This window comes from Pecten maximus, chromosome 3 (genome assembly GCF_902652985.1).
Source record: "Pecten maximus chromosome 3, xPecMax1.1, whole genome shotgun sequence".
In the NCBI taxonomy this organism is placed as follows: domain Eukaryota; kingdom Metazoa; phylum Mollusca; class Bivalvia; order Pectinida; family Pectinidae; genus Pecten; species Pecten maximus.
The window spans coordinates 52,730,722-52,739,094 of record NC_047017.1 but is presented as its reverse complement, the minus strand read 5'-3'; the positions used below and the strand labels follow the sequence as shown (position 1 = coordinate 52,739,094).

The window sequence follows — 8,373 nt, the reverse complement described above, 5'->3', positions numbered from 1 at the left end:
CACAATACTGACAATATATTATGGTGTAAAGTAATAATATTATTCATGACATACTAACCTCATACCTTTTTTTTGATAAAAGACTCGGTTTGTTGTGAACCTTGGACATCACTGTATCCGGATTGACATCTACAGGCTTACCAAAGGGAGCGGCAGTGTTCAGATACACATTCAATACACTGCTTTTCTGTGAAATCTAAGTGGAATAATATGATAGCTAAGATAATACATGTTTTGTAAAATGTTTCAAGGCTAGAAATCTATTTTAACCAACTTGACATCATCAAGTCTTACTGTAGATGTATCTTAAACCTGAGTATCTATATTTTTATGATAAAGGCTGATCTATTTTCAATAAAATTTTAATATTTTTAACTTTTTAAAGTTATGTTTTTAAAGCTTTATGAAAAAACATTAACTAATTACTTTACAACCAATTTGTTCCATTGTAGACCCATCAAATGTATATTAAAAACAAAGTTAAACTTTCCATTCCACCCTCAGGAACTAGTAACCAAACCTGTATGTATTTAGAGATCCCCTGGCCATATAACAGCAATGCATGAACTGCTGAATGAATTTGTGGCTTTTTAGTCTGAGATGTGTCACCAAATATTACGGTGAGATCAGGGTGTACAAGGCAATGAATGATATCACGTGGAAAAGTTGACAACACACAACTGGTGATGTATTCTCGCTAGGTTGTCTCAGTTTAAACATGTGACAGAATAACAACAAGAGGCCCAATGGGCCTGTATCGCTCACCTGGCTCTACAGCAACTTTGAAGTTGATTGAGGTCATTTCTACAGATACTATGCTGATTATCATAGTAAGCTAGGTTTATTCATATTAATAAATTTTCTAGTCCTTCATTCCAGCATTTTATTGGCCTAATATCTGGTCTAGGAGGCTTTTGGCTATCGCAAAATTATTGTTTACAGATTTAAGCCGATTTCACCCCTGTGACCTTAAATGTATGTCAAGGGTCATTCATTTGAACAAACTTTTTAGCCCTTCACCCCAGCATGCTACAGGCCCAATATCAAGTCCCTGGGCCTCTTGGTTATTAAGAAGAAGTCATTTGAAGAATATAGCCTATTTGACCAATATGACCTTCAGTGAAGGTCAAGGCAATTCATTTGAACAAACTTTGTAGCCCTTTACCGTAGCATGCTACAGGCCCAATGTCCCTTGGCCTCTTGGTTATTGAGAAGAAGTTGTTTGAAGAGAATAGCCTATTTGACCCATTCGACCTTGAATGAAGGTCAAGGTCATTTATTTGAACAAACTTTGTTGCCCTTCACCCCAGCATGCTACAGGCCAAATATCAAGTCCCTGGGTCTCTTGGATATTGAGAAGAAGTCGTTTGAAGATTATAGCCTATTTGACCCATGTGACCTTTAATGAAGTTCAAGGTCATTTATTTGAACAAACTTAGTAGCCCTTCACCCCAGCATGCTACAGGCCCAACATCAAGTCCCTGGGCCTCTTGGTTATTGAGAAGAAGTCGTTTGAAGAGTATAGCCTATTTGACAAATGTGACCTTGAATGAAGGTCAAGGTCATTTATTTGAACAAACTTGGTAGCCCCTCACTCCAGCATGCTACAGGCCCAATATCAAGTCCCTGGGCCTCTTGGTTATTGAGAAGAAGTCGTTTGAAGATTATAGCCCATTGACCCATGTGACCTTGAATGAAGGTCAAGGTCATTTATTTGAACAAACTTAGTAGCCCTTCATCCCAGCATGCTACAGACCCAATATCAAGTCCCTGGACCTCTTGGTTATTGAGAAGAAGTCGTTTGAAGATTATAGCCTATTTGACCCATGTGACCTTGAATGAAGGTCAAGGTCAATTATTTGAACAAACTTGGTAGCCCTTCACCCCAGTATGCTACAGGCCCAATATGAAGTTCCTGGGCCTCTTGGTTATTGAGAAGAAGTTGTTTAAATGAAAAAGTTGACGCCGGACGGCCGGACGGACGGACGGACGGACGGACGACGGACGCCGCACCATGGCATAAGCTCACTTGCCCTTCGGGCAGGTGAGCTAAAAAGGAAAACAAAATCATATTAAAATATTTCATCACTTCTGTCCTATATTTCCTATTTTTACCAAAGGTAACATTATTATTAACACATCTAATATAAATACCTCAGCGGCTGTATACTGGCGGAGGTAGTCGGACAATCCACATAGTAGAGAGAAGCCGAGTGTTACACCAGGGCTAAACAGACACAAAAATAACTTTATATACAGTAAGGTATACTGGGGGAGGTAGTAAATTACATTATATACAGTAAGGTATACTGGGGGAGGTAGTAAATTACATTATATACAGTAAGGTATACTGGGAGAGGTAGTAAATTACATTATATACAGTAAGGTATACTGGGGGAGGTAGTAAATTACATTATATACAGTAAGGTATACTGGGGGAGGTAGTAAATTACATTATATACAGTAAGGTATACTGGGAGAGGTAGTAAATTACATTATATACAGTAAGGTATACTGGGGAGGTAGTAAATTACATTATATACAGTAAGGTATACTGGGGGAGGTAAGTAAATACTTTATATACAGTAAGGTATACTGGGGGAGGTAGTAATTACTTTATATACAGTAAGGTATCTGGGGGAAGGTAGTAAATTACATTATATACAGTAAGGTATACTGGGGAGGGTAGAGTAAATTACATTATATACAGTAAGGTATACTGGGGGACTGGTAGTAAATTACATTATATACGTAAGGTATTCTGGGGAGGTAGTAAATTACATTATATACAGTAAGTATACTGGGGGAGGTAGTTAAAATACATTATATACAGTAAGGTATACTGGGGGAGGTAGTAAATTACATTATATACAGTAAGGTATACTGGGGGAGGTAGTAAATTACTTTATATACAGTAAGGTATACTGGGGGAGGTAGTAAATTACTTTATATACAGTAAGGTATACTGGGGGAGGTAGTAAATTACATTATATACAGTAAGGTATACTGGGGGAGGTAGTAAATTACATTATATACAGTAAGGTATACTGGGGGAGGTAGTAAATTACTTTATATACAGTAAGGTATACTGGGGGAGGAGGGTAGTAAATTACATTATATACAGTAAGGTATACTGGGGGAGGTAGTAAATTACATTATATACAGTAAGGTATACTGGGGGAGGTAGTCAGAGAGAAGGAAAGTGTAATATTTGGAATTATTTATAGCAGGGAATTAAAGCAAAGTTGTAACAGTAAAGGAGTCCAAGGGAATCCCTGGTTGGATGTATTAAATACCTGTCACACCTGTCACACCTGTACTGTCACTGAACTTGTAACTACACTCTTACACACAGTGGATACTTACATTTGTATTAAATACCTGTCACACCTGTACAATGTCACTGAACTTGTAACTTCACTGGTGTTGATACCTACATTTGTATGAGGGGTGGCCTGGTGTTGATACTTACATTTGTATGAGTGGTGGCCTGGTGTTGATACCTACATTTGTATGAGGGGTGGCCTGGTGTTGATACTTACATTTGTATGAGTGGTGGCCTGGTGTTGATACCTACATTTGTATGAGTGGTGGCCTGGTGTTGATACTTACATTTGTATGAGGGGTGGCCTTGGTGGTTGATACCTTACATTTGTATGAGTGGTGGCCTGTGTTTGATACCTACATTTGTATGAAGTGGTGGCCTGGTGTTGATACTTACATTTGTATGAGAGGCGGGGGTGTTATACTTAAATTTGTAATGAGGGGTCCTTGTTGAACTCATTTTAAGTGGTCCCCTTTTTTAAAATCCCTTACAGTATGAGGTGGCCCTGGTGTTGTCCCTACTTTGTATGAGGGGTGGTGGTTTTATACTTACTTTGTAAGGGGGGGCCTGGTGTTTTTTACATTTGTATGAGGGGTGGCCCCGGGTGTTGAAAAACTTTTTGAGTGGGGGGCCCTGGTGTTGATACTTACATTGTATGGTGGGGCCTTTTGTTGAACTTAATTTTTGTATGAGGGGGGCCCTGGGGGTTTTGATTTCCTTGGGGAAAAGAGGGGGTGGGGGTTTTTGATATTCTTTTGTTGAGTGGGGGGCCCCTTGTTGATACTTACATTTGTATGAGGGGTGGCCTGGTGTTGATACTTACTTGTAGGAGTGGGGGCCTGGTTTTTGATACTTTACTTTGTATGGGGTGGCCTGGTGTTAAACCCTACTTTTATGATGGGGGCCCTGGTTTTTTGAATTTACTTTGATGGGGGCCCCTGGTTTGATTTTTTCTTTTAGAGGGTGGCCTGGTGTTGATATTACATTTGTTGAGGGGTTTTGGCCGGTGGATCCCCTTTTTTGGAGTGGGGCCTGGGGGTATACTTACATTTGTATGGGGGGCCGGTGTTGTATTTACATTTGTTGAGGGTGGTGGTTTGATTTACTTTTGTATGAGGGTGGCCTGGTTTTAAATACTTTAAAATTTAGTGGTGGCCGGGGTTTTGATACTTACATTTGTATGGGGGGTGGCCGGGTTTTTGATCCACATTTTGTATGAGTGGTGGCCTGGTGTTGAATTTACATTTGTATGGGGGGGGCCGGGGTTGTTTTTTTTCATTTTTATGAGGGGGGCCTGGTGGGGGTTTACTGGAGTGGTGGCCTGGGTGATACTTACTTTGTAAGTGGTGCCGGTGGATATTTTACATTGTATGAGTTGGTGGGGTTTTTGGGGTGGTTGGATACTTACATTTGTATGGGGTGGCCTGGGGTTTGATTTTTACATTTGTTGAGGGGGCCGGGTTTTTGAAGTACATTTGTAGAGGGTGGCCTGGTGTGATACTTAAATTTGTATGAGTTGGCCGGGTGTTGATCTTAATTTGTATGAGTGGTGGCCGGGGGGTGAAAATAATTTGAGAGGGGGCGGGGTGTGAAATTTGTTTGAGAAGGTGGGGGGGGTGTTTGAATTATAAAATTTAGAGGGGGGGGGGGGTTTTTTTTTGGGGGGGGTTTTAAAATTTGATGAGGGGGGTGGCCGGTGTTGATTTAATTTGGGGGAGGGGGTGGGTTGTTTTAATTTGTATGGAGGGGGCCCTGGGGAACACTTTGTTGAGGGGGTGGGGGAAATACAATTGTAAAGAGGGTGGGGGGGTTGTTGATTTACTTTTGTATAGGGGTGGCCTGGTTGTTTGATATTTACATTTGTATAGGGTGGCCTGGTTTTTGTATTTAATTTGATGAGGGGGGCCCTGGTGTTGATACCTTACAATTTGTAATGAGTGGTGGCCTGGTGTTGATAAATACATTTGTATGAGTGGTGGCCTGGTGTTGATACTTACATTTGTATGAGTGGTGGCCTGGTGTTGATACTTACATTTGTATGAGTGGTGGCCTGGTTGTTTGATACTACATTTGTATGAGTGGTGGCCTGGTGTTGATACTTACATTTGTAATGAGTGGTGGCCTGGTGTTGATACTTACATCTGTATGGAGTGGTGGCCTGGTGTTGATACCTACATTTGTATGAGTGGTGGCCTGGTGTTGATACTTACATTTGTATGAGTGGGTGGCCTGGTGTGATACCTACATTTGTATGAGTGGTGGCCTGGTGTTGATACTTACATTTGTATGAGTGGTGGCCTGGTGTTGATACTTACATTTGTATGAGTGGTGGCCTGGGTGTTGATACTTACATTGTATGAGTGTGGCCTGGTGTTGATACCTTACATTTGTATGAGTGGTGGCCTGGTGTTGATACTTACATTGTATGAGTGGTAGGCCCTGGTGTTGATACTTACATTGTATGAGTGGTAGGCCTGGTGTTGATACTACATTTGTATGAGTGGTGGCCTGGTGTTGATACTTACATTTGTATGAGTGGTGGCCTGGTGTTGATACTTACATTTGTATGAGTGGTGGCCTGGTGTTGATACTTACATTTGTATGAGTGGTGGCCTGGTGTTGATACTTACATTTGTATGAGGGGTGGCCTGGTGTTGATACTTACATTTGTATGAGTGGTGCCTGGTTGTTGATACCTACATTTGTATGAGTGGTGGCCTGGTTGTGATACTACATTTGTATGAGGTGGTGGCCTGGTGTTGATACTTACATTTGTATGAGTGGTGGCCGGGTGTTGATACTTAAATTGTATGAGTGGTGGCCTGGTGTGGATACTTACATTTGTATGGGTGGTGGCCCTGGTTGGATACTTACATTTGTATGAGTGGTGGCCTGGTGTTGATACTTACATTTGTATGAGTGGTGGCCTGGTGTTGATACTTACATTTGTATGAGTGGTGGCCTGGTGTGATACTTACATTTGTATGAGTGGTGGCCTGGTGTGATACTTACATTTGTATGAGTTGGTGGCCTGGTGTTGATACCTTACATTTGTATGAGGGTGGCCTGGTGTTGATACTTACATTTGTATGAGTGGTGGCCTGGTGTTGATACTTACATTTGTATGAGGTGGTGGCCTGGTGTTGATACTTACATTTGTATGAGTGGTGGCCTGGTGTTGATACTTACATTTGTTATGAGTGGTGGCCTGGTGTTGGATACTTACATTGTATGAGTGGTGGCCTGGTGTGGATACTTACATTTGTATGAGTGGTGGCCTTGTGTTGATACTTACATTTGTATGAGAGGTGGCCTGGTGTTGATACTTACATTTGTATGAGTGGTGGCCTGGTGTTGATACTTACATTTGTATGAGTGGTGGCCTGGTGTTGATACCTACATTTGTATGAGTGGTGGCCTGGTGTTGATACTTACATTGTATGAGAGGTGGCCTGGTGTTGATACCTACATTTGTATGAGTGGTGGCCTGTTGTTGATACCTACATTTGTATGAGGGGTGGCCTGGGTTGATACTTTAATTTTTGTATGAAGGTGGCCTGGTTTTATACTACATTTGTATGAGGGGGGGCCTTTGTTTTGATACAATTTTGTATAAAGGGTGGCCGGGGTTTTTGATACTTACTTTTGTATGAGGGGGCCTGGTGTGGGATACTTCTTTTGTATGGGGGGGGCCTGGTGTTGATACATTTGTTGAGGGGGGCCGGGTGTTTTTTTAAAATACTTTTTAAACAAATTTTAGAGGTGGTGGTGTGGGATTTTAAATTTTGTATGGGGTGGCCGGGGGTTTTGATTTTACATTTTGTATGGGTGGGGGCCTGTTTTTGTATTACATTTGTATGAGGGGGGCCCTGGGTTTTTGATACTTACATTTTTTATGATGGGGGGGTGTGGATACTTACTTTTGTTGAGGGGGCCGGGTTTTGTTGTTTTTCATTTGTATGGTGGGGGCCTGGGTTGATATTTTACATTTTATGAGTGGGGGCCCTGGTTTTTGATATTACATTTGTATGAGTGGGGGCCTGGTGTGTTGATACTTACATTGTATGAGTGGTGGCCTGGTGTTGATACTACATTTGTATGAGTGGTGGCCTGGTGTTGATACTTACATTTGTATGAGTGGTCGGCCTGGTGTTGATACTTACATTTGTATGAGTGGTGGCCTGGTGTTGATACTTACATTTGTATGAGTGGTGGCCTGGTGTTGATACTTACATTGTATGAGGGGTGGCTGGTGTTGATACTTACATTTGTATGAGTGTTGGCCTGGTGTTGATACATTACATTTGTATGAGTGGTGGCCTGGTGTTGATACTTACATTTGTATGAGTGGTGGCCTGGTGTTGATACTTACATTTGTATGAGATGGTGGCCTGGTGTTGATACTTACATTTGTATGAGTGGTGGCCTGGTGTTGATACTACATTTGTATGAGTGGTGGCCTGGTGTTGATACTTACATTTGTATGAGTGGTGGCCTGGTGTTGATACTTACATTTGTATGAGTGGTGGCCTGGTGTGGATACTTACATTTGTATGAGAGGTGGCCTGGTGTTGATACTTAATTTTTGGGTGGTGGCCTGGTGTTTTTTTATAACCCCAATTTTACATTTGTATGAGGGTGGCCTGGTGTTGATACAATTTTGTATGAGTGGGGGCCCCTGGTTTTGTTTACTTTGAAAGAGGGGGGCCGGGTTTGTGATATTTAATTTGTATAGTGGTGGCCTTGTGGTATTACATTTGTATAAGGGTGGCCTGGTTTGATATTTACATTTGTAGGTGGTGGCCTGGTTTGATCCCTACATTTTATAGGGGGTGGCCTGGTTTTTATCCCCTCATTTGATGAGTGGTGGCCTTGGGATACACATTTGTTTTAGGGTGGCCTGGTGTTGATATTACATTTGTATGAGTGGTGGCCTGGTTTTAACTTCATTGTATGAGGGTCCCTGGGTTGATACAATTTGTATAGGGGGGGCCGGGTTTATACTTACATTTGTATGAGGGGTGGCTGGTTTTGATCTTTTTGTTGGG

The 8,373-nt window shown here is 41.6% G+C and overlaps 1 protein-coding gene and 1 long non-coding RNA gene across 2 annotated transcripts in view; one reads left to right on the top strand and one right to left on the bottom strand.

Annotated features, from left to right (window-relative positions):
- Positions 1–8,373, top strand: part of LOC117324545 (selenoprotein N-like) — a 45,121-nt gene that overhangs the window by 1,841 nt on the left and 34,907 nt on the right. The window lies entirely within an intron of this gene.
- Positions 76–3,606, bottom strand: LOC117324547. The gene is made up of 3 exons (XR_004532018.1): positions 3,578–3,606; positions 2,155–2,227; positions 76–196 (listed from the first exon to the last, which is right to left on the bottom strand). It is a non-coding gene; the product is annotated as an uncharacterized LOC117324547 (long non-coding RNA).